Source organism: Arvicanthis niloticus, chromosome 9 (assembly GCF_011762505.2).
Source record: "Arvicanthis niloticus isolate mArvNil1 chromosome 9, mArvNil1.pat.X, whole genome shotgun sequence".
Lineage (NCBI taxonomy): Eukaryota > Metazoa > Chordata > Mammalia > Rodentia > Muridae > Arvicanthis > Arvicanthis niloticus.
Genome location: NC_047666.1, coordinates 9,025,590 through 9,035,160, shown reverse-complemented (window position 1 = coordinate 9,035,160; position 9,571 = coordinate 9,025,590). Strand labels below are relative to the sequence as shown.

At 37.6% G+C, this 9,571-nt stretch overlaps 2 pseudogenes; both read left to right on the top strand.

Annotated features, from left to right (window-relative positions):
* The first annotated feature begins 1,032 nt into the window (after nt 1–1,032).
* LOC117715293 (ubiquitin-conjugating enzyme E2 K-like) lies at nt 1,033–1,999 on the top strand (annotated as a pseudogene).
* Nucleotides 2,000–2,799: 800 nt separating this feature from the next.
* LOC117715015 (eukaryotic translation initiation factor 4 gamma 1 pseudogene) lies at nt 2,800–6,998 on the top strand (annotated as a pseudogene).
* The last annotated feature ends 2,573 nt before the right edge of the window (nt 6,999–9,571 follow it).

Sequence of the window (9,571 nt, the reverse complement as noted above, 5' to 3'; positions counted from 1 at the left end):
TCACAACACTAATTCCGAGCTTTTATTCTAATGCCCTATAAAGTGTGACACCAAAGAGATGATGCATGACAGGAATCAGTACATATCAAGCTGGCCATGAGGGCAGCATATTTTTTCATGTAAGAGTATAATTACTTCTGACATATAGAGAAATTTGTCTTAGTAACCCATCTTTTCAGAAAAGATTGAATCATTTTGTGTCTATATACTCACTTGATGCTATTTTTTCCTGTTTCTCTAACAAAATATCAGAGTGCATATAGTTTTTAAAGAAAAGCTTTTAAATGAAAGTTTTTATTCTGAAATTACACAATCAGATTTTATCATCATCTTTTCTATGTTTAGGATTCTTTTATTATATTATATTTCTATAGATGGAACCATGAGTCTGAGTAACTGTCCATTATAATCCTTTATATTGTTTTACATTTCTGCACATGTGAAAATTTTCATTTATAGACAATATAAACCAGTTCTCCAAACTATATCTACCTACATAGTGCTGAAGTACTTGCTACTGATTGAAATGGAAAATATGGAGCTAATCCTTTCAACTATGTGCCTACTGGTAACCATAAGAGGTTCCAAATGGTAGTCCAAATCCAATGGCCCATTACAGAGACTCTCAAGCTGTGTGCTGAGAACAATCTGAGTGTTTAATGGCTGTTTCACAGAGTTCATTAAAGATCATCAGAAATATCAAATGTGTACATTATAATTCATAAGAATCGCAAAATTACAATTATGAAATAGTGATTTTAAATAATTTTGTACTTGGGACTCTCCAGAACAGGAAGAGTTATATTAAGATAAATTGTTACAGTTTTAGGAAGTTTGAGAATCACTGGTCCAGGTGGCCGGGTGCTGAGGTGACTCTGAGGGGTTAACGCTATGGCAAGGGTGGCAGTGGCAGCGTTCGTGTGTGCTCCGGTCTGAATCACTGAGGGAGGAGGAGGTGGAGGAAGAGGTGGCAGCAGTGGCAGTGGTCGTAGGGGTGGCGGAGTTGGCAGGTATGAATCAGCTGCAGGCAGAGACATGGCCAACATCGCGGTGCAGCGAATCAAGCGGGAGTTCAAGGAGGTGCCGAAGAGAAAGGAGATGAGCAAAAATTAAATTAAAGTAGATCTTGTAGATGAGAATTTTACAGAATTAAGAGGAGAAATATCAGGACGTCCAGACGTATCATATGAAGGTGGAAGATATCATCTAGAGATAAAAATACCAGAAACATATCCTTTTAACCCCTCTAAGGTCCGGTTTATCACGAAAATATGGCACCTTAATATTAGTTCCATCACAGGGGCTATCTGTTTGGATATCCTGAAAGATCAATGGGCAGCAGCAATTACTCTGTGCACGGTATTATTGTCATTGCAAGCACTGTTGGCAGCTGCAGAACCAGATGACCCCCAAGATGCGGTAGTAGAGAATCAGTACAAACAAAATCCTGAAATGTTCAAGCAGACAGCTCGACTTTGGGCACACGTGTATGGTGGAGCACCAGTTTCTAGTCCAGAATACAACAACAACAACAACAACAACAACAACAACAACAAGAAAGAAAGAAAGAAAAAAGAAAGAAAGAAAGAAAGAAAGAAAGAAAGAAAGAAAGAAAGAAAGGAAAGAAAGAAAGAAAAAAGAAAGAAAGAAAGAAAGAAAGAAAGAAAGAAAGAAAGAAAGAAAGAAAGAAAGAAAGAAAGAAAAGAAAAGAAAAGAAAAAAAAGAAAACCTCTGTGCTATGGGTTTTGATAGGAATACAGTAATAGTGGCCATGTCTTCACAATCATGGGATGTAGAGACTGCAACAGAACTGCTTCTGAGTAACTGAGGCACAGGAGCTGCCACCAGCAATGCTTACCTCTTCCTGAGGAGCATCAACACCTGTTATTTTTAGGATTCTGCATAAATTTCTTTTAAACTGTCATTCTTGCCTAATGATGTTATCTAGGCACCATTGGAGACTTCAAAAAATAATTCCCTGCTCTGTAAATAAAGCTAATTAAACATCTGTGTAAATTTTAAAGGGGAAATACTTTAATTTTTTTCTTTAATAGTGTAAAAATTCTCTGAGCTAAGCTAAAACCATGGGAAAACATGCTACTTAGTGTTTAGCAGTGTAGCAGAGTTTGCTTAAGGGTTATGTTGACTAAAATAACACCAGTGTGGGACCTTCACATTGTGGTGTAGCCTTGCAGCTCCCTTAAGTGTAAACATGGATCCTCTGTGCCTGTGAATTTACTTACATGCTTGTACTTGACTTCTTAGAATGGGTAACTGAAAAGACCACCCTTTTAAGCATTAGGATATTCTTGAATTATGAGGTTTATCTTGATTTTAAGTGGTGACCTAATCAGAGCTTTTCATCCCTGTGGACTGATAGGGAGATTCTTACTTTTTCCCTGTCACCATCCAGAGTTGAGATTCTCATGGTCAATTTCTTTTGTGTTTGGTGGGAACATACTGAGGAACAGTGTCTCTTGTTCTGCTTTTATCTCATAGGTTTGGAATGTTTTGATTAAGTTCTTCAGTTAGTAGTAATGTAAAAAAGGACTGCCAATTTTATTTCTCTTACAAAAGGAATAATACAAAATAATTGATGTTGCAGTATTTCTAGCTTTAATAAAAAGACATTGCTTAGTTTTTCAGTGGATTTGACATTTGTTTTTAAAATGATAAAGTCTTTGGAAACTTGAAGGGTGCAGCACCTCTTCCCTAGTGCCCAGCCCAGCCTGACATGGGTGTGACAGTTTGCTTTGTCAGACACTTGAGTTACACTTTTTGCACTCCCCATGTTGATACATGAAAGCCATAGTATCTCACTATACATACCAGATGCACATAGAAACAGAGGTATTTTCCAAATCTAGCTTTCTAACATTATAAGTTTCTGATAATGTGAGAATTGAAACTTTACCTTCTCCTGTACATAGACTTCTATCCTTAGTAACTGTCACATTCTATTCTAAGTTCCAGAGCTTGACAATTTTTACTTTTGCAAACTCAAATACTTAATTTAACTATCTTAATTAAGGTTCAAGTGAATTTATGTTGGCAGTTGTTACATAGGAGATACAATTAAGAATTTTGAGACCAATGCATGAATTACAGAAATGTAATGGAATCAAGCTGAATTAAAGTAAGGTTGTATGTATATTGAAAGTCATATTCTAAATGGTTTGCTTTCTTGAAGTGTTGATTCACCTTATATTCATGACGTGTTGCAAAAATACTTATTGATCCTATTAACTCAGCATAACTTCATTTGACTTAATAATCTTGATACTACAAGCAATAAAAGAACCATTAGTAGAACATTAACAATGTGAAGGTTCTTCCAGCCACTTGTAAGGCTTTCACAGTTAACAGTGACTCAAGGGTTGCTGTTCCTGCACACTAAACTCAAGCTGCTATGTTGTTCTCCATGTTTGCAGATGCACACATTTCTTGTTGCAGCTACATTCTTTTATTGCTGTAGGTTATTTTATAAAGATGCCAAAGGAAACAAGTTTTTCTTTATTTATTTTAAATAGCTAAAACTTTGTACTTTTCTTTATATTCTCAGAGAAGATAAAAATGTGTGAAGTAACGGACAGTTTATCTCCATTGTTGATTAGGACTTTTTAATGGAGGGTGGTTTGGTAACACTAATTAATACAGGTATTAAAAAGCATAAAATACTTTCTTGGAGTTTTCTCTCTGCCTGTATTGTCAGGCTATATTGTCTGCTTACATTTAGATGACAAGAGACAAGCATTACCTACTTTGCCTTGGAGGGCAGCTATGTTCTTTCTACTTTGTTGTTGTTTTTTGTTTGTTTGTTGTGTTTTTGGGTTTTTTTGCATATTGGCTTCAGACTGGCTCCACTAAACATTTATGTGTCCCTCATACCTAGGAAACAAGATATATATATCATGTGGTTTCATAGATTTTACGTGATTATGCCATCATCTCTTGTGATCCTAGCACTTGGGTGTCAGAACCATGAGCTCAAGACTGTCTGGGTTTCATAAGAAAGACTGCTTGGGTTTTTTTCATGTTTATTTAATGTGCTAAAAGCCCTTCTCTGGGGTTTCCTCATATATATATATATATAAAGCTTCCCAACTTGTAGGTTTAGTTCATGAAAAAGTAGCAGCTCAGGTGTTATCTTGGTTTTACATACATTTAGGAAGACAATACTAAAAATTTACCCTGATGAAAATTGTTTTTATAATTCTGCATTTGACAATTTATCATCTGAACAAGTCCTAGAAAGGTTCTATAGTGGTCTAGGTGGGGTGGCTCATTTATTCCCAGGCTCTTGAAAGAGAAAGGCAGGCAGATTCTGGGAGCCACCATGTGGGATGTATCTAGTCTTAACCCCCTGCTCCTGTCATTTTAGTGACATGACCATTTAAATCCCATTTAGAGCAGGAAGTTTCCTTAGCACTCGCTGAGCCTCTGATAGGCTTTTACATAATCCAGCCCTTTTTCTGAGCCTATGCCTGACTTTTAGTATAAAACTTACAGAGCATGTTGGGAACTTTGAATTAAAAAAAAAAAAAAAGTGAATGTTTGGAATTGGGTATTTTGCCTCTGAAAAGTGTAACTAACAAATGAGATTAAAACATTTTTTTGAATTTTTTTATATTTCTGATTGTTGGTGGCATTTAACACTATGCAAAAAACTTAAGTATCTGCAGAAAGGAATTGACAGTAGGTTTTGCTCACTGTAGAACTGTGTTATATATTAGTAACTAAGGTGTTGGACAAGTTTACAGATGTGGAAAGTGGAGCCTGGTTTAAAAGCCTCATACAGCTTTTATAACTGCAGGAGAGGCAGATGTTTTTGTAATCTAGTATAGCAGTAACAGAAATGAAATTTTGGTGTAGTACGGGTTTAAGTTGAATTTGGGAATTGAACAGTGGAGTCAGGTATATTGTACATAGATGGAATCAGTGTTTAGATAGAAAAAAGGAAGGCGTCTGTTAATAGTTAACTTTATTTCATGGACTTTGATAAAAATACTTCTGTATTATCTTTTCTACTTCCAAGGAGTTGTTTCAAATTACATTTTCATCTTTTGGTACCTGTTTTAAGTGTGTCCCCACCAGCCTGTTGGTGTCAGTGATAAATAGCCTTTTCTCAAGCATGACTTCTAGTGTCTACACACTTTGTGACATACTGATACACTCTGTTTGCACTGTTGCAGGACAGAATACAAACCTACAGCATAAGATATGTGGGGGTGTATTGCTGTCTCCCTTACCTATCTTGCTACTGCTTTCTTAGACTGCTAGAAATTTTTGAAGCCTGCAGTCATCACCAGAAGGTGCCATGATTGTGTTGCCTTTGGCTTGGTTATTCCCACCAAGCTGCTATCTGTGATCAGCTGTGGCACAGGTCTGTTTGGTTCTGAGGCAAGTGGATCAAGTCATTGCACTGTGCTTTTATTGATCATGTCTGCTTACTGTCACCTACTTATTGCAGGCATCATAATAAAAGCTAGACAAGGTCATTAGAGAAAAGAAGACCTCGTCTTGCATCCGTTTTATGCTGCAGGATGTACTTGATCTTTGGCAGAGTAGGTGCCATGCCAGGGGATCAGAGTCCTAAGTCAAATTCACAAGCAGGCTGAGATGGAAGAGCACCAAGAACATATCAAAGTGCAGCAGCTCATGGCCAAGGGCAGTGACAAACATCGGGGCGGCCCTTCAGACCTGTCTATCAACCGTGGCCTTCCACTTGTGGATGATGGTGGCTGGAATACAGTCCCCATCAGCAAAGGCAGTTGCCCCATTGATACCTCATGGCTCACCAAGACCATAAGACCTGGTTCCATTGATTCTAACAGCCAGCTCTTTGCACCTAGAAGACGACTGAGTTGGGGCATGAGCAGCAATGGGGGCTCAGGAGCCAAGCCCTCAGACACAGAGTCGGAAGCTATCCATCCAGCTATCTTGAATTGCTTCTCTGCTCTCCAACAAACACTACCCACAGAAAACACAAATAACAGATGTGTTGTACAGAGGAGTATCTTAAGCCGGGAACGAGGTGAGAAAGCTGGGGACAGGGAGACTGACTAGAGCGGAGTGAGCAGTAGGTGACCATGGGGACTGACTTGTTCGTGCCAGAACACCTGCCACCAAGTGAAGTTTTAGCAAAGAAGTGGAGGAGCGAAGAGAGCAGCCATCCCAGCCTGAGGGACTCTGCAAGGCAGCTAGATTCACAGAGGATTGTGGTCGGGATCCTGTGAGGCGGGAAGCCACTCCAAAGGCTGCGCTCTCTGTGGATGAGGTGGAGAAGAAATCTAAGGCCATCACTGAGGAATATCTCCATCTCAATGACATGAAGGAGGCAGTACAGTGTGTCCAGGAGCTGGCTTCACCCTCCTTGCTCTTCATCTTTTTATGGCTTGGCATTGAGTCCATGCTAGAGCGTAGTACCATTGCTTGTGAGCATATGGGGCGACTGCTACACCAGCTGCTTTGTGAGGAATATCTCTCTACTGCCCAGTACTATCAAGGGTTGTATGAAACACTAGAATTGGCTGAGGACATAGAAATTGATATCCCTCATGTATGGCTTTACCTGGCAGAACTGATAATATGTATTCTCCAGGAAGATGTAGTGCCCATGGGAGAGCTTTTCAGAGAAATTAAGAAGCTTCTGAGACCCATGGACAAAGCTACTTCTTTGTTCCTGGAGATCCTGGGTCTCTTATGGAAGAGCACGGGTCTCAAAAATGTGAGGATGCTGTGGGGAGAGGCTGGCATGAGCTGGAGGGATTTTTGTAGCAGAAGGTCAAGACGTCGGCTCATTTTTGGCTGAAAAAGTGGAATATACCTTGGGTGAAGAATCGGAAGCTCCTGGCCATATATATATATATATTCATATATGTAGGAATACCTGCTGGAGCAAGCATGGTAAATATATCAAGGACAGTACTCTTATAATATATTGGTTTTTTTCTCCCTTAGAAGCAGAAAACATCAACTATCAAAAACTCATCAGCTAGTAGAACATGAGCTCTTTCCACTTTATGTTTCATTGCTGATGGGGCTAATCTCTTGCATATCTTATGCTGCACAGCTGCTGTTATATCATGAAAGCAGAAGTCTTGTTATGTCCAGATAGTGTATTGCTCTGGTTCTTCATCATCTTTGACTCTTATAGTCCACAATTTTTGTGATATATAGAAATTCTATTTGAATGTTTTAAAATTTAATTTTTTTTAGTCTATCACTAATATCACCTTTACCAGAGAAGACATGCATTATTTACTGTGGCTTAGGTCTCTCATAACAACAGAGGGTATCAGTCTCTGTTCTGTGCTTTCTGCAGTTCTTCACCACTGGAAAAAATAGGAATAGAAAAAAATAACTCTCCTACTTCTTTCTTTAAAAGGTGCCACAAGGGCTTTTCTTCCTACTATTCATTAGCCTAAGAGATCTGTCAATGATAAAAAACAGATACTGGAAAGACAACCACTTCCTATGAAAATCGTAGGGTGCAAAAACTCATATAAGTTGAACAAATTATCTATTTGTATAGATTTTTTTTAACATGTATTGCCTCTAAGTTAATACAAGGTTCTATTTAAGTTTAAAGTCATGACAGTTGTCTATACTGAAGACTGAATCATCAACTGCAGATAGTCCCACAAGAAATCAGATTTCTTTCTTAAAATCAGATGGCAAGTCACTCCATGAGTAAGCATATCCTCTCTGACTGTGGCCAAACAAGTCACCCAGTTAAGGTAACAGGATCCACAGATAGGCATCAGAGTCAGGGGCATGGGAAGGAGAAGGGGACATCCTGAAAAGGTTCATGTTTATGTCTTCAAAGACGCCATTTTCATCTAAATTACATTAACATATGCCAGGGAATATGACTTTGTTGCTAAAGCTTCATATTCAGGGTAATTGATATTTAAAGCCATCTTTCCGTTTCCAAATTTTCTTTCTTGTCTCAACATTATAATAATTCACTTCCTATGTGCCATAGCCAATAACATCAGACCCAGAAGGATCATGTAGAATGGTTAAGGATTTGTTTAAAGATTTGTTTTGTCAGCATTTGACAGCAGAGGAAAGAACACAGCCTAAGAAAGAATAACAGAGCCAAAATACCTGTAGAAAAATATAGTCAAAAGAGAGGCATAGCCTCATCTCTGGATCTTTTTTGAACCATATATTCATATATTCAAGCCTCAAAAGAGTTATGATTATGAAGCAGGATAAAAAAAAATGAATGCTGTGAAAGTTTAACCAGAAGTCCAACAGTTAGATCATGGATGGAACATAGTTTTATTTGCTCTAAGACAATGAAGTGTGCTAGAAAATGTGTTTCCAGAGGATTGTGATAAAGGGCTAATTTGAGTGGTGAGAGATTCAACAAGTTCTATCCATTTTATCATGTCTGTATTTATTAACAACTGTAGGATGTCCTTAGAGTGCAGCTTCATGAACACAGTGAAGGTAGAGGTAGCTACCTGAAAGAACCTAGGCACTGTGTCAGTGCATTCATAAAGCTGATGTGTTGTAGGTAAGGTCAAACAATTCCATTAGTAAGACACGAGATAGTCTTCTATGTTGAATTTCTCAGGTGTGGGACAAGTGTAGCACAGATACTGTAGTCATTAGCAGCATTCCTGACAAGGAACCTGGGTAGCAATGAATTCACTTCTGCATCTATGTATAGAAAAATCTAGCTCATATAATTCCAAGGGTGTGAAGGTCTGTGCCACACTTTGATGAAAGTATAAAATAAATTAGCATTTTGATTGACTATGTTTGTTGGCATGATTTTATTGTTTAATCAAAGCCTATGTATATGATCCCATTACATTAAATATATTCATATTAATAGATATTATTGGTGATATATATATATATGTATATATATATATATATACATATATATATATATATATATATATATATATATATATATATATATATATATATATATATATATATCCTTGAATGGAAACACTATGACTACATACTTAAGAGTCACTCTGGTCTTTAATTTTTCAGATCAATCAGTTTCTTAACCTATTTACCATCCTCTTGTTTTTGACACCTCTCCTGTGTCCACCATCATCATCTTCAGGCCATGGATGGGTGTGAGTTTACCCTGGAAAATCTGTATTTCCAATAAAATGCTTCTCTGCATGTGTAAAACTTTCCCATTCAATCTTTTACAGAAACTCATACTAAGTCAGAGCACTACTATAAGTATAACTTCCCATGTATACCTTCTACTTTGACTTCTGTCTAGAAAATTGTCCAATTTATCCAAATTTTCCAGTTTTGTTGAGTATAGGCTTTTTTAGTAGAATCTGATAATTTGGGGGGGGGGTTCCTCAGTTTCTGTGGTTATGTCTCTCTTTTCAGTTTTGATTTTATGAATTTATATACTGTCTCTGTACCCTCCAGTTAGTCTGGCTAAGGGTTTATCTATCTTCTTGATTTTCTGAAAGAATCAGCTCCTGGTTTTGTTGATTCTTTGTATAGTTCTTTTTGTTTCTACTTGGATGATAAGTAGCCATAGCAATTAGACAACAAAAGGAGGTCAAAGGAATAC